We start from the raw sequence: 24,874 nt of genomic DNA, 5'->3' as shown, positions 1-24,874 counted from the left end.
TATAACAAAGATTAATCTAAATTTAATTCATACAGTGAACACTATGCAGTGTTATTTTACACTTAATTATTACATTTCTGTATGTGAATACTACTGTTTAATTTATCTATGCTTGTAAATTGTGTCTTTTTTTTTCTTTCTTTCTTTTTCTTCCTTTTTGTTTTTTTACTGACTGTTCACTTGCCTTTAATCATGTTTGAACTTTCTCAGACTATAGTGTTTGCTGTGGTATCTGAAGAAGTACTTAAAGTGTATGGAAAGCAAAGTTACAATGATATAAAATTAGTGTAATTAATTTTTTTTTGTATGTTCACAGTCACACTGATGTTAAAATTACATTACTTTTTATGTAATGCTATAACACTGCTGGTCACTTTCAGAAGTTGTAGTGATTCTTTCTTTTCCAAGAAAGAATGTGAAACAAATTGGTGATATATTTTTCATTTTTAAATATTTTAAAATATAATTGAAATAATCAAGATTTTACACATTTTAAGCAATATCGTATCGCATATCGAATATCGCATTTTTTAACAAGGTATTGCATATATCTTCTATATCGCACAGCCCTACTCGACGGATATTGCATTTTGTGTAAAATTTAAAATTTACTTTTCAATACTGACCAGATACAAAACTGATTTTGGCGGAAACACAATTAAAAAAAAAAAAAATGCAGTTTATCGTGTTTTGGAACCAAACTCTTCATATGCAATACAACTTTAGAATTTGGTCAAAAGTACTTCCCTATATAGCATTAACAAAAAAACAACAAAAAGGCAAAAAGTTAACATATGTGTTGCGCAGTAAGTTCTTCATCAAATGTAGTACCTGCTCAGTATGTGTTTTCAGATACAGCATTTGTGTGTATGTTAACAAATGCATAGATTTTATATTTGTACAGAATTCATTTCAAATAAATGCAATAGAAACAGCTGAAAAATGAACAGCCAGTTGACAAACGGACATTTCTTGTAGAGCCCTAAAAATCTGAAATCTTCTGTATGTTTATATTGGTCTTAGGGCTGGACGATATGGCCAAAATGTATATCACGATATATTTCTTAATTTGGGTCGATACGATATAATTCCGATATCGATATGAACACTATTAAAAAAGCCTCATAAAAACGGCCACAGCAGATGTCTGTACCTACAAACTTATGAAAAATTAATTTGCCAACTCTATGAAACCTACTCCTATAAAACTATATAATATTTTAGGGAAAAAAATGGTGCAAATAAATAAATGTTCACCTTTTATTGGTATTTAACCTTCATACAAACAAGAAATGTGAAATCACCGTCAAATAAATCTCAGACTCTACTTATTAATATTAATATTTTTTACTTCAAACTATAGGCTAACATACCAGTCAAAAGTGTTCGAACAGAAAGTTTTTAATGTTTTTTTAAAGAATTCTCTTCTGCTCACCAAGCCTGCATTTATTTGATCCAAAATACAGCAAAAACGTTTTTTTTTAACATTTTGAAATATTTTTACTATTTAAAATAACTGTTTTCTATTTGAAAATATAATTTATTCCTGTTATTTCAAAGCAGAGCTTTAGCATCATTACTCCAGTCACACGATTTGAAAAAAATTATATCGCGATACATATTGATATTGAATTATTGTCTAGCCCTAATTGGTCTTAAATAATAACCAATCCACTTGCCTTCATCGTGGCTCAAAACCGCCACAACATTCACTGTCAGAAATAGCAGGTCCTCGATGGCAGCCTCTTTCTCATTATCTGTAATTTATTTCACTGATGAAGGCAGGAAGCAGAGATGTTTGAAACAGCAGCCACATCTGAACAAATAAACAAGAACAACATTACAGAAAAAAACTCTCAGTGTGAATCATTTTTCTCAATTCATTCGGGATAACCTGAGAGCTGAAATGAGAAATCTGTGAGCTGGCCTTTCCACACAGCACTCTATGCAGCGTTTTTGCTCACTTTCTCTCTCTCACTCACATTTTCCTACTCTCCTTCTGCCTTATGTTTGGAGGCCCTGAACTGCTTTAGAGGTTGAAGAACACTATGTTCTTGTGTAGCTTGCCAGCCGATCACACCGTGTCTCTGCCTCAAACGTGCACATTTCCGCGGTTATGCAGAGTCAATTCAACCCAGCGGCCTCTTTTGTCTCCATTCACAAAACAAAAAACACCTATGAATCCTCTTATTCATAAATCAGCACCCTAATAACTTCCATTCACTAAAAACAACCCCCATGGCCTCAATTAACATAACAAGCTTAGTCTAAGACATTAATTCGCCCAATTTATCCATGCTGAGAAAACAAGTTTCCCATCCATAAGGAAAGAACTATTTCACAAGCCATTCCAATAAAATAGATCCCCTGCAATTTATTCACTGCATTTACAAAATAACAGTGGTACTTAATTCACCCCGTATTCTTTCATCATAGGACTCCTATAAACTTGATTTTTTTTAAAACAGTCCTTTAAACAACACCATGCCATGTATCCACCTATTGTCACCAACTACACTCTTAAAAATAAAGTTGCTTCAAAGGGTTCTTCAAGCGATGCCATAGAAGAACCATTTTTGGTTCCACAAAGAACCATTCAGTCAAAGGTTCTTTAAAGAACCATCTCTTTCTTACCTTTTTGTAATCTGAAGAACGTTCTTTCGCCACAAAGAACCTTTTGTGAAACAGAAAGGTTCTTCAGATGTTAAAGGTTCTTTATGGAACCATTTAGACAAAAAGGTTCTTCTATGGCATCGTGAAGCACCTTTATTTTTAAGAGTGTACTGTATCAAACATTTTTCTTCTTTTTTTATATTTCCAACCCAGGCTCATTGGAAATACGTGCCTGCAGAGACATTTCTTCAAAGTTATATTATATTCCTTCTTGCACATTTCGTGTCAGAATTTTAAAGTGAAATTTCCAGTGAGTGGCACTAAAAGCGTGTTCAGTTCTAGGGCTGTCATGATTCCTCGATTCAATTTGAGTACTTGATTTTAAATCAAGTTTTTTTTTAATCCTTGACTGCAATTTGCCTGTGTCGAGTAACCGGCAAAATACTGGAAGTGGCGCATTCCATGAACGAGAATCCATGAAACACAGTGTTAGACCATTTTCCAAGGCTACATGATCCATCAATCCCATTTTAAAATCATCATAAAGCATAATGCTATTGTGAACTCACGAACGCTAACAATTCAATTAAATAAATATACGCGATGCAGGTTTAATTTATACGCTTTAATTATTTACATGCATGTAGGATACATGCATCTCAGAGTGGCTCCGTTCACAGTAAATGCTGCTCCATACAAACTTTTATCATTTACATGCGTGCATGCATCTATGCATATTGCTGTGCATTTGGGTTTATTATAATGTTAACAACTAGGAATGCAATGTGCACCATTTCATCAGATTTGGAAGGTAAATTTTTTATAAACCTACACAAACACAGAAGAATACATCAACATCTTTCTCAATATGATAACTGTTCATCGTGATTTGAAAATAAAAGCTCAAACCGTCTCTCTGAGTTTACACATTTTGATGTCCACATATTCAAGATATTACAGTGGCCGTAACATTTCTGTCATAAAGAAATGGCCAAATATTAAAGATTAAGAAGACATTTAAATTAAATGTTGTTTAGTCAATATTAAACAAGGATTAGATTGTGCATTAAAGTGTAAAACAATTGTCAGGCCATTGGCACCCTCTGCAGGCATTTGTTATAATGCATAATGTCCATTAGTTCTATTGTTTATAATACATTATGTATTTTCACAGTTTTGTTCAATAAAACCATATGATTACTTGCTTTTGATACTTTATTTAAAGGATTAGTTCACCCAAAAATGAAGCCTGTGTTTTACTCACCCTCAATGCATCCTAGGTGAATACGACTTTCTTCTTTGAAACAAAACGCCGGTCATGAATTAGGATTTGTAAAGAAAAATGTCAGAGGATTATGATATAAGCCAGGAGACTGGTTTTCCTTTACTAAAGTAAGGAAAATGTGCTTCTTTTGCTCCTGTAAACAAACTCGCGAGACTAGCATGTCTCAGAGGCGCGCACATACGTCCTACGTCATCCACGGGAATGGCTTCCGTGTATGACAGATAGCGGAAGTGAGAGAAAAGTGTTAATTACGTATGAAATATGGATTTGTCTTACAGAAACGCATGGATTCGCTACAAGAAGCCTTTATCCATGTCCCAGAGCCATGTGAGGCACGTTTTCTTATGGATGCGCACACTTTATTTGACGTCTTTTGGACTGTTGAACAGAAACACCCACCCACTGCACTGATAACGCTTGGAATATCCAGTACAATTTTTTATGTAACTCCGATTGGATTCATCGGAAAGAATAAAGTCAAATAAACCTAGGATGCCTCGAGGGTAAGTAAAACACAGGCTAATTTTCATTTTTGGGTGAACTAGCCTAACCCTTTAAACTAATTATAAGAGATGCACCGATCGACCGGCCAGGGATTGGAATTAGCCGGTTTTCCACATGATCGGCACGGACCGGTGACCGGCCCGATCAGTCTACCGATTCCAAGCCAGTCTGTTTTGACGTCACACTTATGCAACTGATAATGTATTTATGTCGTGCCAGATGAGGCTTGCGCAGCCTGAGTGAGTGTGTGAGAGAGACTCCTGCTAAATCAAAACAAATGAGTGCAACAGCACTCACAAAAGTTATAGATGCATACTTCGGTTGGAAAAAAAGGAAATGTATAATATGATTTAGGTAAGCAACATTGCACGACCAAAATGTTTCAACACGATTGCAATGTGATTTTTTTCAATTGTAGTTCAATAAACAAGAAATTACATTTTAGACACAATATTGACTGTTTTGCTCAATTTCGCTGATGAAAACAGCTCCAAAGCCACAGCAGAATTGTTTTGTGTCTCCGAGCAACACAGCGGTGTTTCGTTACTGAATGAATTTTTTGAACGAATCAAGTGAGTCAATGATTCAGTAACCCATTCATAAAGACAGTAGTCACTTGCCACGTTTCTGAATGAATCAGCTGTTTGAACAAACATTTTTTTAACTAATTATTGCACATATCGTGGCAGTTCATAAATGAAATGTACAGTGAGTCCTAAAAGGTTAATGCTTTGTGTTAACAAATAACATACCACCTACACTAAACCATACCCTAAACCTAACAGTGTTAACAAAAGCAAAAGTGAGTTGCAGAAGCAACCATGCCATTTTAGCTTGCTTCGAGAAGTCTTTGAACTCTTTTATCATGACATGTATTTCATGGCATCTGTACCAGAGCACAAGCTGTACCAGGTGAGCTATCAAGCAAGTTTACTATGTCAGAAAACCCATACATATGGAGCTGGTTATATGGTTGTAAATGTCAAAATGTATTAGTTTACAAATCATGCACTATGGTAAGTGTTTTGAGATTGTAACAGTATTGTGGAAGGAACTGTGTGAAAATAGGCTAAGTTTTTATTAATTGATCATTGGTCCCTGTAATGATAATTGGTATGAAAATAAATAAAAGTTGTTGGACTTTTACTGCCACTAGCTGTCATTTCATCTGAAAACTGCAGTGAACCGTATGTAAAGATACATTTTTCACAAATATAGGTAGAGTCAGGTTTTTCCAAAGAGCCTAGGTTGAATATCTGGCTGCTATTCAGAGGCTCTGCATTGATGAATGGGCTCCTGGAAACTGCTACCAGCCGGCAGCTGGCTCCGAGGACCCTCGAGTAGGAGTTCAGCACCATGAACCTCCATGGCGGTCTCTCTACATGATGCCCTGCCTGGGGTTGGCTCAACCAGCACATCCCTTAAGCTTCCAGTCCCCACTGAGATCCTGCATCCTGTCTTTCTGTCAAGCACAATGGAGTGTTTTAAGGATTAGAGCCGCTCTAAGGACACACCGGGGAAAATGCCGGGGGAAATGCCCAACTTGGATCATAAACCATCCAAAATCTATGAGCCCCTGGCAGCCTCTGCCCTAAGATCCGCCTTCACCCTCCATAAAACGTCCTCAGAAGATCCGAGCTTCGGTATAACGCACAAAGTATCAGAGCACCTCAAGGATGGATATGGATTTCTTTAACCGGAATGGGCCTCAGCATTTCCTTTTTTCATTGTACAGGTGGATTTAACTAGAGAAGCTAATTTATTGCAGCTTTAAAAGATTGTTAGCACTGAACAACGGCGTAAATGATGCGTGTAAGTCAAGCTTCAGCTGTTGAACCAAAGCTCCTCCAAAGATACGGAGTGATCAAACTGACTCTTAACTAAAATTTAATTATAAATGACCAGGAATGGCCTCCTCCTGCCTCTATCCCCAGATAATTGACTGCCCACCATGAGCATTAGCTATTCATTGGTTGCCTAGATTAATCGCACAGTGTCATTTTAAAAAACCTGAAAAACCTCATCAACTTGTTTGGGGGTTTAATAAAAAAAAAAAAACAGTTGCCCTGTCTTGTGCCACTCTACCTTTTAAATATGATTGAGATTTAAAGTGGAAATTGCCCTGGAGAAAGAGACCTGACTTCCTGAGAGCGGGGGAAATAAGCAAGCTAGGAGATGCAATCCATCAGGGAGAGTGGCCTGCTCACTGAGCGCTACAGTGCAAAAAGACCATTATCCAGCAAAAACACACAGATTTAGATGCAATGATAACACAACGGTCGGATCAACAAAGCGGCACTCATTTTTTGTCTGGATTTATAAATTGACTCAAATAGTATACATTAAAAATGCAATTCATTTGTGGAAAGACCTGAATGCGCATCATCTAGCATTTTGATAATTTCTGTATTCAAATTCATTGTTTTTTTTCTTTTGGTAAATAAAGTCAAAAATGTCAGGGTCGTTGTAAATATATATGCCTTCAAGAATTTGTGAGTATACACAGTTGGAGTGGACATGTAAAATGTGTATGTATAAGGGGTTTGGATGTACCTTTATATGTATTGGTATGTTTATAATATATGTGTATCATATATTATAAATATGATGTAGATGAGGTCATATGATGTTGCTAAAAAGAACATTATTTTGTGTATTTGGTGTAATGAAATGTGTTTATGTGGTTTAAGGTTAAAAAAACACATTAATTTCCACGTACTGTACATTATTGTTTTTCCTCTATGCCCCGCCTTTATGAAACGCAGCGATTTTTACAAAGCTCATTGGTCTGAAAAGCGAGGTGTGCTCTGATTGGCCAGCTATCCAGTGCATTGTGATTGGCCGAATACCTCAAGTGTGTGACGGAAATGTTACGCCCCTTACCATACTGTGATGCCGTCAGGACGGAGCGACAAGACAAAAACATGACTCCGCTTCGTCCACGGTGAAAGCTGATCCGGCGATCCACAGCGCGAAGTTGATGTATTTCCTCAGCGACCAGGACGGATCAGCTCTAGGCATGACGAATCGGATATCGTCCTCTTTTGGAAGGCCAAACAAAGTAGTTTCGCTTTCACAACGAAACACAGCATTTTCACGACATGGCGGCAGCAACAATACTACAGCGAGAATAAAAGTTACACCTTCTTTCTTTGCGTGAACATTTAGACGGCGTTATGCAAATCTTCCCACATCGTGACATAGACATGTGGGGGCGTCTTAGAACGAGTCGTTTTAGGTAGGCGTGGTTGACTTAAATTTTATAAAGAATATCTCTTTGGATTTGAGACTTTAGTCTTTGCAACTTTACAGATCTTCTTTAAGCACCAAGAGCTTGTAACACTCCAAAGAGTAAGGAAAAATTTTAATCGCATCATATGACCCCTTTAATGTTCCCTGAAAAAAAATGTCAGGGTGGTATTACTGTCCTGATGCCATTATGAATAAAAAAAAACTTCAGTGAAAAAAATGAAGACCTTAAGCATTTTTGCATGTTTTCTATAATTATTTCTTTAAAAAATATTGAACACAACCTGCTTCAGTGCTTTATTTGAAAAAATAAAAATGTCCCACAAATCAGTGTGATCAAGCAAAATTATAAAATAACGCAATAAGCATCTTAAAATGATTTGACCTTTTTAATGACAAGGGAAGGCAAGTTCAAATTGTAACATGTCATGTGGTGTGACTCACCAAAAACCTAATATTTATGAATGAATGATTCATGATATTTGAAAAAAAAAACTACCTTAAAAAATTATCTTAAAATGTGTTTACACTCAAAAAAAAGAAAAGTTATGTAAAAAAAAAAAAGTCATATGTGACCCTGGACAACAAAACCAGTCATAAGGGTCCATTTTTTTTAATTAAAATTTTTACATCATCTGAAAGCTGAATAAATAAGCTTTACATTGATGTATGGTTTGTAATATTTGGTCGAGATACAACTATTTGAAAATCTGGAATCTGAGGGTGCAAAAAAATCTAAATATTGAGAAAATCACCTTTAGAATTGTCCAAATGAAGTCCTTAGCAATGCATATTACTAATTAAAAATTAAGTTTTTATATATTTACGGTAGGAAATGTACAAAATATTTTCATGGAACATGATCTTTACCTAATATTCTAATGATTTTTGGCATAAAAGAAAAATCAATAATTTTGACCCATACAATGTATTGTTGGCTATTACTACAAATATACCTGTGCTACTTATGACTGGTTTTGTGGTCCAGGGTCACATATATCATTGGCCGAGTCATCTTATGTATGACGCAGCTAAAGTGTTTTTTGTCTCAGATGAAGGAATGATCGCCACATCACACTATGTGGTTTTCTTCAGAGGGCAACCCAAACAAGTGTATTGTTTTACATTTTTGTCAAATCGAGAATGAAGCCTTTCAAAAAACCTAATGACGCATCTGATGAGCATCCAAAGATGAAAAGCGGTTACAGTTCTACATGAGCAAAAGTGAATGTAGTGCTCCTATCTGTTCAGTGCGGTAGGGAGTGAATGGATCGGGAGCCAGTGGAGTGGCACAGGATGAGTGGGAGGTGCTGATGAGAGGAGATGAAGGAGGAGGAGAGGTAGAGCTGAAACGCAGCACGCTTACAGCATCCCTCCTCACACCTCTCAGACACACACCGCTGTGAGGAGTGAGCTTCACTGACAAGAGCTGCATAATAACACTCAACACACACATATAACACTATCTGTGCACTGAAAAAATGACTGGACCAATTTTTAAAAAAATCAAATTTGTCAAATCCAAATGTATTAGTTTTTCTCAAACTATATTTCTGGTTTGGTTTGAACATTACATTAGTATTAAATATAAAAAAATATATATATATTTTTGAAAAGACTAAAACATACAATGCAAATTTTTTAATTAATTATAAATACCAAACATAAAGGAATGGTTCATGCAAAAAATGAATATTTTCTGAAAATCCAGCTAAAATATGAGTCCAGTGTTTCCCCTAGGTTTACGGCTTTTTTCCATTTTTTCCTGGTTTAATTTTTCTGGAATCCCTTTTAATGGTTAAATTAAATTTTATTCATCAAAAAGCATGTCTAATAATTAATTAAAATCATGAAACAAACAATTTAACATCAATTTATTAAAAGTTTAACACAAATTACATGTTTAGGACCCTATGAAATGTTTTATTTTTTCCAACCTTGTGTTTTATTGTTACCTAATTCTGTTTTAGCATGTCTAATTATTTGAAAGTTTCATTTATTCTTACAATAGCTTTATGATTTTTCCCTCAGAAATTCTGTGTTGTGTATTTACATTTTTATGGCATAAAACAGTCATTTAATTAATCTTTTAATGAATGAAAATTAAACAAATTAAATTTTTTTGGAAAATAAAGGGGATTTAATATTACAATTAAAACATTGAAGAAATATTGTATGATTATTCTTTAAAAATAAGGTTTTAATCATTTTAGTCGTAGTAGTAGTAGCCTACTACGTACATTCTACTGAACAATAGTAATATATTTCTGCCGCAATGTCTTCAAGTTAAAACAAACTTTTATTTTGACGGGTTGCCGTGAATACCTTTACATTCCTGTGTTTATATGAGGATAGTTTTACTCAAAGGAAATGGTCAAAAGCTCATGATGTGACTCTCAGAGCAGTTCTGGAGATGTTGTTCATGTATTTATGTCCTCATTAGTGAGACGGCAGACGTTAATATCACCGAAAGCATCACGCACACTTCAGTACAAGTACTAGTAAACAAAACCGCGCGTCTGCACCATTCATTAACACAGAGACACGCAGAATTCATATTTAAATAGTCATTTTGCAGCTTAATATTTACAAAAATTAGTGGGAGTGGGAGCGTGCTCACTTGTGTGTGCGCATCGGGGCGGAACTCCGCTGTGCGCGATGCAGAGAGCCGCGACCATGTAACGTAGAGACAGAAATGCCATGCCGTCTTGTACATAAAATAAATAACATAAGGCTATTTAGTTTGTTTAATAAAAGAACAAGGTATAGACCTGTTATATAGGAAAGGTAACTTTAAATAACTTCTGTTGTGATATGGCCCTATAGAGAAAATAAAATTAAGTAGCCTAAAATTAACTTTACCTTCAAGGGGGGCGGGGGTGCCGTTCGAGGGGTGGGCCGCCCCCCTAATATAACGGCAGGGGAAACACTGGAGTCCTTGATCCATAATATTACCTTCTCCTGTTAAAAAAATCTATTCTGAATCAGGAGAGAAATATGCACAGATTAATCACCGTCTACACACAAAAACAGTTCTAAACAAATATGTTGGTGGCTTTTGATGTGAAGTAAAACAAAACAGGAGATGGACTTTTTCACTGGAAGATGCAATATAATGGATTATGATATCTGGTAGGGCTAGACAATATCGCCAAAATTTATATCACGATACATTTCTTAATTTCGGACGATACGATATAATTCCGATATCGATATGAACACTATTAAAAAAAGCCTCGTAAAAACTGCCAAGAACGCCCACAACAGATGTCTGTGCATACAAACTTATGAAAAATGAATTTGCCAAGTCTACGACACCTCATATAAAACCATATATTTTAGAAGAAGAAAAAAACAGCGCAAATAAATTAATGCTCACCTTTTATTTGTGTTTAGCCTTCATTCAAACAAGAAATGTGAAATCACTGTCAAATAATTGTCTCAGACTCACTTAATTAATATTAATATCTTTATAATAATAACTTCAAACTATAGGCTAACATACACTACCAGTCAAAAGTTTTTAAACAGTAAGATGTTTAAAAACAAATCACAGGTGTCAATGTTTTTAAAGAATTCTCTTCTGCTCACCAAGCCTGCATTTATTTGATCCAAAATACAGCAAAAACTAATATTTTAATATATAAAATAACTGTTTTCTATTTGAAAATATTTTAAAATGCAATTTATTACTGTGATTTCAAAGCTATATTTTTAGTATCATTACTTCAGTCACATGATCCTTTAGAAATCATTCTAATATTCTGATTTGCTGCTCAAAAATCAGTTGAAAACAGCGGAGTAGAATTTTTTCAAGTTTCTTTGATGAATAGAAAGTTCAGAAGAACAACATCTGAAATACATTTTTGTAACATTATAAATGTCTTCATCATCACTTTTGATCAATATAAAGCATCCTTGCTGAATAAAAATATTAATTTCTATAAATTCTTTCCAAAAAAAAAAAAAGAAATTATACTGACTCCAAGCTTTTGAATGGTATAGTGTAAAATGTTACAAAAGCTTTTTATTTCAGATAAATGCTGATCTTTGGATCTTTCTGTTAATCAAAGAATCCTGAAAAAATTTACTCAACTGTTTTAAATATTAATAATCAGCAAATCGCCATATTAGAATGATTTCTGAAGGATCATGTGACACTGAAGACTGGAGTAATGATACTGAAAATTCAGCTTTGATCACAGTAATAAATTACATTTTAAAATATATTCAAATAGAAAATATTTCAAAATGTTACTGTTCTTGCTGTACTTTGGATCAAATAAATGCAGGCTTGGTGAGCAGAAGAGAATTCTTAAAAAAAAAGAAAATCCTTAAAATCTTACTGTTCAAAACATTTGACTGGTAGTGTAGGCTGATTATTCTTATAGACTGAAACAAATGTGCTCCAGGATAACGAGTATGAAACATGCTCCGAGTTGCTTCAGAAAACAAAAAAATAGAGCAACAACAAAAGCATGTTGCTGGAGACGGGCTTATTGAAAATGCAAACTGATGGTCTGCCAGCAGGAGGCGCTTTGAGAGTGGTAGAACTAGCGGTTTCTCCAGTAATGGCTGTAATCAAATCAGCTCCGCTCATGAACACTTCTTTATCAGATAAAATAAAAATGCCATCGAAACTTTTCTGAAGACCTGAAGTCTGAAGTCCTTTCCCTTCAGATATAGGCTACATTCATATAAAACACCCGCGATGTGTTTTGATTTTGAAACGTGCTGTGCTTATGTTTATTCAACGAAGTCAAACGCCACAAATAAATCAATGTATGGTAAACACTGGTAATGTATATCGAAATATCGGAAATGTGTTTAAAAATCATATCACCGTTATTGAAAAAAATTATATCGCGATACATATTGATATTGAATTATTGTCCAGCCCTAATATCTGGCCAGAAGCAGCATTAATTGATGGACTGGAGTCGATTATTATGATGTTTTTATCAGCTGTTTGGACTCTCATTCTGACGGCACCCATTCACTGCAGATAAATCCATGGGTGAGCATTTGATCTACTGCTAAATTTCTCCAAATCTGTTCAGATGAAGAAACAAACTCATCTACAGTACATTGGATTGCCTGAGGGTGAGTACATATTCAGAAAATTTCCATTTTTGGGTGAACTATTCCATTAATCAATATATTTTCTTTTGACACAAGCCAAAATGTTGCTTAATACAAGTCAATACAGCATTTATTTATTTTTATTATTATTATTTTTACTTTTTACAACTTAAAGGGGTTATATGATGCTGCTAAAAATAACATTATTTTGTGTATTTGGTGTAATGAAATGTGTTTATGCGGTTTAAAGTTTAAAAAACACATACATTGTACATTATTGTTTCTCCCCCGCCTTTTTGAAAAGAGGTAATAACATATTTAATTTCAGCAACATTACATGGCCAAAACAACATTACATGGCAGCACTGACAAGAAGTTTCTGTTCGCATCTCCGCGTGTGTGCGCGAGTTCGTGTCTGCACTGTGTGCGTCTGTGAGAGAGACTGGGAGAAAGAAAGCGTGATTTCCATAGCCTACATAAAAAAGGTGGAAGACATGGAAATAGTTTGTCATTTTTTAACCCTTTTGTTTGTTATATTTATTTGCTCAATGTCTTGAGCAATGCGTAAATCCGGCCCTGTTAGACGGCAATCGGAAGTTATTACAAACACTCGATGGTGGTTTAAAGTGAGTTTTGAGTAAAAGCGGAATATAAATCTTATTTATTGTCTTATGTAGCATGATGCTACAGTTTGCACGAATGGTCACATAACGCGCGCTTTCGGTCGTGTAACGTTAGTATGAATGGACATCTGCATATGATCGGAACTCCACACACCTCCCGCGCTACTCTCCATTGGAAATGAATGACCGGTCTGTCGCTTGTCGTTTGTCGGAGATAGTGGAAAGCCGCCTTGAAACGCCAGTACGATGAGGATAGTTTTCATTTTAGAACATAAATGCACCCGTGTAAATGTAGCCTTACATCTAAGGGGGCTGGGACGCATTCACACTATAGCCTCACGTGTGCGCCACTCTCTGGGTGTGTTCGACTTGACGCGGACCGACTGTGCAGACCGATCGGTGTATTACAGTACCAAGAGAGCTAAAGAGAGCAGACTGCTCCGTGCGCTTTCTAATCGCTCTCGCAGATGATCGATCTGCGCCGCACCTCTAGTCGAACACACCGGCTAGTGCTGCAGGCTTATTGGCTCACTGACGCTGATGAGATTAACCCCTTAGGTATCGAAATTTGGTACCGAACGACGAGACGTTTTTCGATACTCGATGGTATCGAGGCAAATCGGTCGGTGCCTAAAAAGTATTGAACTGGATACCCAGCCCTACTTGTAACACTCCAAAGAGAAAGGAAAAATTTAAATCGCATCATATGACCCCTTTAATTTTAACATTTTAAAAAGGCTAAAGTAGCTATAATATGGACTTACTATAAAGACCACTTCACAACTAAAGATATATTTTTCTAATGTCTTTTTAAAATATATAACATTTTCTGTTACACTAAAAAAATAAAAAATTTAAACCCACAATAATGTTTGCCATCAGTAAAAGTAGCATGTCAACACAGGTGTCAAGTGAAAATATGATTTTAACAAAATTTCTGTTTGTAGTGTTATTTGTTTTTAGACAAACTGAACTAAATAGGTTTAAACCAGAAACCACAATTTTTTGATTAGGCCAATATGAAAATACACTTTAAATGACATGGTCGTTTCACTTTTTTCAAGGTAAACTGATCCACAAACAGTGACACTCAGGAACTAACCTGCACTCTTAAAAGTGGGGTAAGCGATTTCTGGTAGCCAATGTTGACATTTGAAATCACCAAAACAAACACGCCCCTACCCAAAAGGGTCTCGCCCCTATATTGATAGCTCCGCCCCACACATTCGTACGCAACCCAGGCAACGATTAGTTCTGTGAGACAAAGCAAAACCAATGTTACACCGTGTCTACATCGGACGCAAGTGGCGCGGCGCGGCGCGACAAAATACTATAGAACTCATAATCAGTGATGCTGTCTACACCATAGATATACAGTATATATATACATATCTATGGTCTACACTGGATGCGGCGCGGCACGAAACGACAAATCCCTGACAGAAAACTGCTGCTGCTTTTTATTTATGACGTATTGACACAAATTTCAAATGATTTTCAATGGTCGCTTTGTCGCGTCCAGTGTACTTGACAGACTTTAGCTGTTGCGGCGCAGACACGGTGTTACTCACCTATCGAGAAGAAACAAAGCAACCTCAGAGTCCAATCGCAGGCCTTCCGCTCCTTGAGTTGTCTCCAGCGCTGGAAAGCTGATCCGATATTTACACGGGTCCTACTTCTTGCCTTATTGCCTTAAGCCTTCGTTTGATCCGCAGACATTTTCCTCTTTTGTTTTTTATCCGCCATCTCTATCTTTCTGTCGCTCGGCTTGGACGGAACGCTCTCTCCTCCACATCATGAGTAGACACGCCCCTTATTGCTGATTGGCTACAAGTTTGTTTTGATATTCGGCCCGAATTCGTTTTCTAAAGCGTTTTTGAAAAATCGCTTATCCCACTTTTAAAACAGAGCAAATCTTTTGTGAAGTTTCGTCTACATATCCACATTGACAACTTAGACTGGAAATAAGGACACACATCAAATTACACTCTCTCAATCAGTCTCACACACATGCTTTCACACCACATCTGGCCTGTCCTCACACACACCGGGTGCCAGAAAAGAAGCCGGATACACACTGTGCACATCAACACAATCTTCATGGACTCTGATACACTCTCCCAGCTGTCAGCTTCCTCCCGTGCCCGCCTCAACACACACACACACAGACAGATATACACTTGCAAGTGGACACTTGGCTTTACCCACTAACATGTAATTTCAGGCACAGATGCACAGGGCAACCACACACACACACGTACGCTCGCACACAGACACAGACCATAAAATCAGTGATATGGAGCACATGTGCTCATATGGCATATGTTTAATGACACTTACACTCATGTGCACCCCAGCACTCCACTGCATTTTCAGACGACACACAAACACACTGCCTTTAGCGCCGATGCAACGCACGCAGCCTCTTGCAAATCGCTTTTGTAGTAAAGCGTCTGCCAAGAAAATAAATGTAAATGTAATCGGAAATGGTGGTGTTATTGGCCTCATCTGCCCTCCGCTGTACAAGCGCCGTGACTCTTTGTTTGACATGGTCATTATTAAAGGTCAATGGGAATGTTGTTAACATGACAAAAAGCCTGTCGTAGACATTCGATCTTTGACATGACTGCCTCGACATGCATGCACAGTTTGAATTGTTTTACAGGGGACACCGACTCCCGCCGTGTGGCTTTATGTCATTTGTGCTGTTGTGGTAATGTCTGTTTGCTTGTGAATTATCTTTAATGAAGAAACAGGGAGACATGGGAACTGGTATGAATTAAAAATCATCATAACTTCATTAAATAAAAGAGGAAAATGGCAATGGAATATTGAAGGGACAGTTCACCCTAAAATGGAAATTCTTTCATCAATTGCTCACCCTCATGTCAACTTTCGTTCCTCTTTGAAACACAAATGGAGATATCTTTATTAAAGCCTGAGAGATTTCTGTTTCTCCATTGAAAGTCCATTATGCCAAAAAGTTAAATCCGAATATTAAAAGTAATGCACATGAATCTTCTAAAGAGATGTGATCAATTTATATGAAGATGGTCATTTAATTTAGTTTTTATTGACATATAAAGCAACAGACATGGAGTACATCAAATATAAACAAGGAAGCTCAACTATATTTCTTGTCGGCAAGAGAACAAAGCTCATCTGTTCTTGTAAAAGCCACCTTTGAGCTTCCATTTATCATATTTGATGTACTCTACCCTTGTGAAAAATAAATGTGCTTAATTGTAATGTATACAGTTTTAGTGTATTTTAGCACATTGTTCTAAATCTAACAGAATATTGATGAAAACATTTTGATACCATTTGAAATTTAATCATTTAAAACTTCATATCTGTTTTCTCAAAACACTTAAACTGTAATTGTGACCATATTTTATATACATTTTGCTTCTATCATCCTTTTTTTAACCACATATTCAAATTCATGCCTTGCCTCCCATTCTGCTCTCTCTTTTCTTCCTTGCATATCTGGCTTGAATTTCCTGACCAGACACTCATTTCTGTTTTCTAAAAAGTCAGCAATGTGCCAGCAATATTTAACCAACTTACAATAAAAAACTAACTTTTTAAACAGATGTATTCTTTGCATTTTAATCCATGTTTCTTAATGTAACAATTAATACAAGTACTGTCACAATAACATTTGTTTACATTTTGTGAGCAACCTTAAAATTTAGGAATGAAATTCTGAATGTCAAAGGACGTCTTATACTATCTTTAATGATGAGCAAGTCCTCCTTTGAGGTGTAAGGTCATATTGCATCAGCCAAAACAATTTTATCATTTAAAAAAAGGTGTCCCTTTAATTAAAGACCATTGTTATGCTATGAAAGTGTAAACCCATTGAGCACAGCACAATCAATCTTAAACAGCCCACTTTACCTCAATTCACCATTTCAAAAGGCTTTGTATGTGCGTTGATAAATGATTATATTAATGAATCTGTTCATCATATAAAGTGATAGTGCCTCTTCAGATACTTGGATTGAACTGCTCGATTCATATAGATTTCTTTTACACATTCATGAACTTTTTGAAGTTTGAAAGTTTATGGTTGCATGGGCTTTCAACAAAGGAGCAGGAATTCCTTTGTTTCATTCAAAAAGCCTTAATTTGAGCCAGCATCTGAAAGCTTATTTATGATAAATTCAGTTCGCTGTTTAATCCTGACTGGCCAGAATCCCAAGCAAGGCCACACCCATTGTCCTACAGTTGTTTGAAGATTGCGTATTGAGCCCTTTGGATGGGCTTATTAAGCATGTAAAGTACTATGCTATTAGTATGTATATTAGACTCAAGGTAATCTCTCTAGGTACCTTTTTGTGCAGTTGCCCCTAATTACCACGTGTGGTAGGAAGAAAGAGCTGATGAAAGAGAGAGAGGTGTCTGACAAAGCGAAGGAGGGAGTTCATAATTCCTGTACTTTTAATGAAAGTTGTTGGGAAAACTTCACTGAGGCAACTAAGCAAAAAAATGCTCTGTGTCAGAGTAGCACAGAGTTTAAATTAATGCATCATTTCATAAATGCAGCCTTGCGTTGTCCTATTTCTTTGAAACAGATGACAGTTGTTGCCCAATGAGACAGTTTCTCTCGTGCTCAGCACACCATGCTGTGAGTTAACCAGCAAATTATGGCTGTAATAATGCAAGAACACCATCCTCTCTTCAATCATTGAGACAGTGTATCTATAGATAGTTAAAAACTAAACGCAGCAAGCATTCCTTAACACACATGTACAAAGGATAAACAGGATAGGTAAACATAACTCAAAATAGGAAATGCCGGACTCTTAAGCACATACCATATTTCAGATATTAATAACTCATGAGATGTAAACTACATGGCAAACAGTTGTTACAATCAGATGGTGATGCACAGATACACACTTGGATGTAAAGGCACTGCTCATATATGCCTACAGCAACATTAGATTACTGACGCACCAACATGCACACCTGTGCATCACATGCTTGATTACACTTACAATCTCTCTCACTTTCCCCATCTCTCCTTCTCTCTCTCTCTCTCACACACACACACACACACACAGCTGGACTGAACTTTGAACAACAAGTACTTTGAACAAACAATCTACACTACATGGATATTTGTACTTCATAACTACATTTATAAACTGTATTTTGAGGGTTCAAATATTTTGATTTTTTTTTAGATTTTTTCCATCACATATACATTTTATATTTAGAAACATATTTTTATACGGGTCAGAAAACATAATGTTCATACTTTTTATTTAAAGGGATAGTTACCCCCAAAAAATGAATATTCTGTCATCATATACTCACCCTCATGTCGTTCCAAACCTGCTTGACTTTCTGTCTTCTGTGGAAGAAATAAAAAATTTTTTGTCCATAGAATAGTCGACATAAGGATGAGCAAATGATGACAGATTTTTATTTTTTTTGGTGAACTAACCTTTAAATGTCCACCAAGTAATTTTAGTTTTTTAATTTGGAATAATACTTGTAAATTATACAGGTAATGTATAACTCCAGGTAGCTATAAACACAAAACTGATTGTATATGTGGTTTTGTTTATATTAATCCTGTCCTAACTTCTAAGACCATCACAAGTCAACATAAACTTCAACTATGTCAGCCAGTTAAATAATGTTATCTTGATGTCAATACATCACAGATAGGGTATAGAAACACAAGTAAACAAGCAATACTTTGTGCAAATGTATTTCACTGTAACAAAATGTGCAAATGTAATTTGTTACTAGTTTTATTCCAGCATTACTATGTGAGTATTACAATTAATAAAATGATCACTTAAAAACGTTACAGACAGACCTACTGAGAGCTATGATATTATTAATTAATGGTGTATGCGTCTGTTGAAACTGTCAGTGCGCATTATTTCAGCTTTAAATAATCATGATTAACAGTGGAATTCCTAGTGAAACACGACATTATCCATAATTTTGTAAACACATCTCCACCAATCAGAGAATCCTGACAAGCAAACCGTGCCACAAAACCACATAGAGCCCACCAACTCCCATGAAGCACTGTGAATGCTGTAACAGAGTCAGTCTCCCTATGCTCTCAAACTACTTCAATATCTCTAAGCTTATTTTGCAATAAACCAAAAAATATATAGTAATATCTCTAAATCAATAGTTTTCAATTTGATTATGTAATTCACAATGTTACATATTCATTCACTAAAGCCGTTGGGTGCACAGTCTTGTATCTTTGTCTTTTTTTCAAATTTTGTTTTCTTTTGTTTGCTTTAAATCAAAGTTTGTAATGTTGAGATTCACCTGGTTGGTTTAGTTCATGACGTATAACTCTTTAAAGAAGACTTTTTCTTAAAATCCCAATGGAAAAAAAATACTTCTGGAACCAAGGCTGCTGAAAAAGTGCACTCTATTAGGCACATTAATAAGAACACAACTTCACCAGTATGTATTCCATTTCAAACACATCTGTGAAATTAAAAGTTATCAAATAACCATTTCTGTTCTTGTTTTGATCTAAACAAAATTAATCCAGCTATATCTGTACTAGATCTGTGTCAGGGTAAAAGCACACATCGTTCTTTTCCTCTTTTTCCATTAACATACTGGACAGAAGTCTGTCAGTGTGATCAATCAGCACCTTGATTACAGCCCAAAATGTCTCCTCAGTCTGGTCCACCATTATCCGTGTCATTTCACTGCCCCCGAATCTAATCTCGTTTCATCCAACAGCTGCTGTACACATCTCTGCACCTTTCCACTTCACAGAAACAGCATCACAATACCTGTCTTATCACTAGAGACCTCCCCAGGGGGAAAACACGGCCTCACTGGCTTGATCTTCAGCCAGTGTTAGTTTACATCTGTCAATAGCGTTTTATGGACTTGTCTTTGATTGGATATCGGAGATGAATGAATGGTGAGATGCTGTGAGCCTGCAGAGCGTCGGCGAGCTCACGTTAAGCTGTCAGGTGAATTGTGTTTGGAAGCGAGGGAAGTCTTGCAGGGATTTCCGTGGTAACTGTACAGGACCGCAGTTGTAGTTAGACGGAAATATCTCGGCTTCCTGTGGAAACTCATGGCTGATTAGAACAGGATGCCAGTGAGTGCTACACTTTCTGTGTTAACGTTTCCTCTTAATATGCTAACATTTCCGGCTTGTTGTTAAAAAAAAACGTTTCTGTTTTTAGAGCTTCTTCATAGTCACAATAGATCATAGAAACACTCTCTTCCTTTTTTCCTCCTTCTTCTCCTTTTTCCATTGCTCCTACCACTTGACCTCAGCTGCATAACTAATAAGGTGGTGTTCACACAGAATGCATTTTTGCATTTCTCTGCATTGTTTTTATCATTTTTTTTACATAAACGTGCTAGACGAACACGTTTGACCGTTGCGCTAAAGTTTTCTCTTCTTCTGCAGCATCACATGCAAAAAAGACTGTTCTGAAAACATGGTGCTCAAGTTAAAGGATTAGTTCACTCCAGAATCAAAATTTCCCTCGAAAAGAAATGAATGTTTTTGAGGAAAACATTCCAGGATTTTTCTCTATATAGTGGACTTCAACGGGGACCAATGGGTTGAAGATCCAAATTGTAGTTTCAATGCAGCTTCAAAGAAGCAGAAGTACCGACCCCAGGTTTATAAAGTGAACATGCAAAGATCAAGTAAAATGCCCTTTACAAAAAAAAAAAAAGGTAAAACAACTATATCAGACAATTTTGAAGTTGGAGGAGAAAATGAGAAGGTGTTTTTGACCCTACCCTAATTCCGCCTATAAATTATCAGGAAATTTTAATTCTGGGATGGACTAATCTTTTAATGTGGAAGCCCATTTCAGCCACATTATAAAAATTTTTTTAAAAAGCTTTGGTAAATCATAATTACAACATAAGAAGTCATAATTATGAGATAGTAAGAGTCTAAATTATAACATCAATGTCAAAATGATGAGCTAAAATCACTTGTTATAATAGTATTTTTTCATAATTTTAACTGTCAATTTTGACAAATTTCATCTCATACTTGCGACTTAGTATGTCCTAATTTTAACTTTTCATCTCATATTCATGACTTAGAAATAATTTTAACTTATGTCAATGTAGACTTTTTGTGTCACAATTATGACTTTTTATCTAATAATTATGACTTAATTTTATGACTTTTTAATAATTTTCTATGAATTTTAACTGTCAAAATTTCAGCTTTTTATCTCATAATTATGGCAGAATGTCAAAATTTTGATTTTTATCTTTTAATTATGATTTTCCAAAGCATGATTTTTTTATGTTGCAGAAATGGGATTCCATAAGAAGTTTAACTTTTAAAAAGTGTGTCTTTAGACTTTTTTTTTTTTTATTCCACTGCCCAGAATCCCATTTATAAACACAAAAATGTGTTATCTGTGAACGGCCCCTAAAATATCAATAGCTCTGTGCAAGACTGGGTGGGCTGCAGTATATGGGTCGGAATGTCTGAGCGCCTGTGGGGTCCCATGTGCTTCCCGTTTCTCCATCTGACCCGAGCACCCAAACTACGTCTGAGGTCTTATGTAAATTAGCGTGGCCTTTATCAATAGCGAGCCAGTCTAACCGCTGGGGAGCCGAGGGAGAAGGGAGCAATGTAATCTCTTTCAAACACCAGCCTATGATCTCGTTAAAGACTAATTGATGTTCTGTGTTAACGAGCTTTACCTTAATTAGTCACATTTAAGTGAACGGGGGATACTGAGAGGAGAGTTGGATGCAGTTTTGGGCACGCTGGACTCATCAACACAGCTATGCAAACAAAAAATAACAGAGAGGGATGTAATCAGATGAAGAAACTGATACAGAAATGCTGAAGAGAGGGATCCAGCAGGAAAAAAAGAGGTGTTAAAAAAACAGCAACACTCTATAGAGTCTGAAAGCCCAAGGGATGGAACGATAGAGAGGATAGAGAGCAAAGGTAAAGGATAAGATAAAGAATCAATCCGCTGAAACAGAAGAGGAGAAAGAGGAAAAGAGAAATGCAAACGTTGATTCAAGCTGCTCTCATCTCTCTGTCTGAGCCCTCCAACCATGTTCAGTCTCAGATATTCAATTCCTCTTTTCGCTTTCTTCCTCTCCTTCATTTCCTCCTCTCACTCCCTCGTTCTGTTTGCACCGTATTTCTCTTTTCCTCATCCTTCACTGTATTTCTGTCTATGAGACTTCTCCTCCCCATCCAGCTTCAACTGTATCCACACCTCTGCTGTGTCCTCCTCTTCAGTGCATTATAGTCTCTCACCTTCTTTCATTCTATACTCTTTCATTCTTTCACTCTCCTTCCTTCTTTATAAGTGCACTCCCCCTCCCTCTACAGTAAAGCTTGGAAAGCAGCTGTAAGACAGACCGCTGGAGTGAAGCTATATTGACACTGAAGGCAACACATTAACATTACTGTGCGCATTACAGTACTGCAGTGTGTGAGTGTGTGTGTGTGCAGTCCTTGGTGATTTGCGTGCCCAGTATCCACAACATGCCTTGTTCAATAAATGTGCTTTTTTGGAGGTCATAATCTTTCCATACCTCTCTATTTTCACCTGCGAGACCACATATGTATCTATCTCAGAGGATGTGAAAATCGTACAGCGCGAAGCTTACGAATAGGTCACGTTTCACAACATGCCGTTAGTGCACTAACACATATAATTGAAGAAAAATGTATGATATATGCCAGGACTGATCTAAGGCCTGTCTTGGTGGACATTAAGACCTCACATTCCCTCTGCAGGACTCCAGGCTCCATCATAACAGCTTTAATAAGTTTGGTGCAAGCAGGGAGTAAAACTTATTACGGAATATGAAGCAGAAGCCCCACATAAATGATTTTACTTCATCTAAACGCCAACGGTTTGATTCATATCGCAGGAGGAAAACTGTGGGCCTATGATGGGCTCGTATGAAATTAACATAATGAGCCCTGCTCATAAATCTCACTGATTTCTTACCCAACTATTAAAAAAGCAAATGGCCAGACTTTGAGAAATGACAGCAATTGGTGTATCTAGATATTTCAAGTCTCCTTCTCATTTAAATGTTTATAAATAAATAAAAATGACTGGAAAACGAACAAGCTATGCTATTTAAATAAGCTCGCATGGCACTGAAACACCAAGAGCATCAAACACACATGCACTACGAGACACTGATAACTGTGCTCAGGAAAATTGATAAAACCGCAGTTTACATCCACAACTGGAGACGAGCAGCCTGACAGCGCGGCACAGCGACGCGATCATTAGCCGCACCGAAGCAGCATTTTAGACACGTTTTAGTATTCAGCCGCTTCACAGTTGTTGTTTTTATGAAAATCACTAATTGTGCCCGCAGACTGCGCGTGTCTCAGTGCCGTTTCCAGGCGCGTGCGTGCGTCTTCGCGTGCTGCTGTAACCTCTGCGCGTGTATATCTGTGCAGAGAGTGCAAGAAAAGTCGAAGTATGTGCCGTTTCGCTGAGGAACAAGTGGGCTTGTAAGCACTGGCATATGTGCGCGCGTGCAGCAATGACAGAAGGGTCAAACCCCTGCGTGCGCCGGCCGTATCCATCTCTCTATCGCGTGCCATCCATCTTTTCCACATATAGCGCATCAAAGTCCCCTCACCCGGAGCCGGCGGTGCACTGTCAGTGCCATGTCTCCTCGCTCCACGCAGTCAAGCCCGTGCAGAAACACAGCAGCATTCATTAAACTGTTACTTACTGTGTTTTTCACGCGCCTGTTCCCCCTCTCTCCTTTCGGCCCTCCATTCTCTTCACATAATTCCCCTCGAGGTATCCTTTTTGCGGCTTCCCCGGGGAAAATACACCTAGAAATATATATATTCTACATGTATTCAATTTTCGCGAGCTCTCTCTCTCTCTCCACCTATCTCCAGCTCCCTCCTCTCTCTCTCTCTCTCTCTCTCTCTCGCTCCCTCTCCCTATTTCTCCGCTCTTTTGTTAAAATTCAGTATATGCGCCTCGTCACCTAGCAACCGTCAAATTCTCTTCACATAATTCCCCTCGAGGTATCCTTTTTGCGGCTTCCCCGGGGAAAATACACCTAGAAATATATATATTCTACATGTATTCAATTTTCGCGAGCTCTCTCTCTCTCTCCACCTATCTCCAGCTCCCTCCTCTCTCTCTCTCTCTCTCTCTCGCTCCCTCTCCCTATTTCTCCGCTCTTTTGTTAAAATTCAGTATATGCGCCTCGTCACCTAGCAACCGTCAACCTCCCTCTTTCGCGCGCGCGCGCGCAGGCCGACTCTCTCTCCCGCGCTCTCTCCATCACTAGCGACACGTGTTGAATGCTAAACTTAGCGGTGTGGAATAATATTAATAACTGGGTGGCTCGAGGTCTCTTCCTCTCCTCTCTCTCTCTCAGCCCTCTTCCTCCACATACACACACACACTCGCAAGCACACACCTCCTCCTTTTGCTCGCGCATATCATCATGCAATATAAATATTTACTAGAGCCACTCAGTCCTCTGTTGCATACCCCCCGCAGCC

The 24,874-nt window shown here is 37.1% G+C and overlaps 1 protein-coding gene across 1 annotated transcript in view; it reads right to left on the bottom strand.

Moving 5' to 3' along the window:
- LOC107549469 (glutamate receptor ionotropic, NMDA 2D-like) overlaps positions 1-24,131 on the bottom strand; it is a 107,243-nt gene extending 83,112 nt beyond the window's left edge. Inside the window, exon 1 of the mRNA XM_016230559.1 lies at positions 24,082-24,131. The gene's annotated coding sequence lies outside the window, so the exon portion shown is untranslated. The remainder of the gene's footprint in view (positions 1-24,081) is intronic.
- Between the last annotated feature and the right edge of the window lie 743 nt (positions 24,132-24,874).

Source organism: Sinocyclocheilus grahami, unplaced genomic scaffold, assembly GCF_001515645.1.
Source record: "Sinocyclocheilus grahami isolate Dianchi unplaced genomic scaffold, SAMN03320097.WGS_v1.1 scaffold373.1, whole genome shotgun sequence".
Lineage (NCBI taxonomy): Eukaryota > Metazoa > Chordata > Actinopteri > Cypriniformes > Cyprinidae > Sinocyclocheilus > Sinocyclocheilus grahami.
Note: the sequence above shows the minus strand (reverse complement) of the source record. Positions and strands in the feature narration are given on the sequence as shown.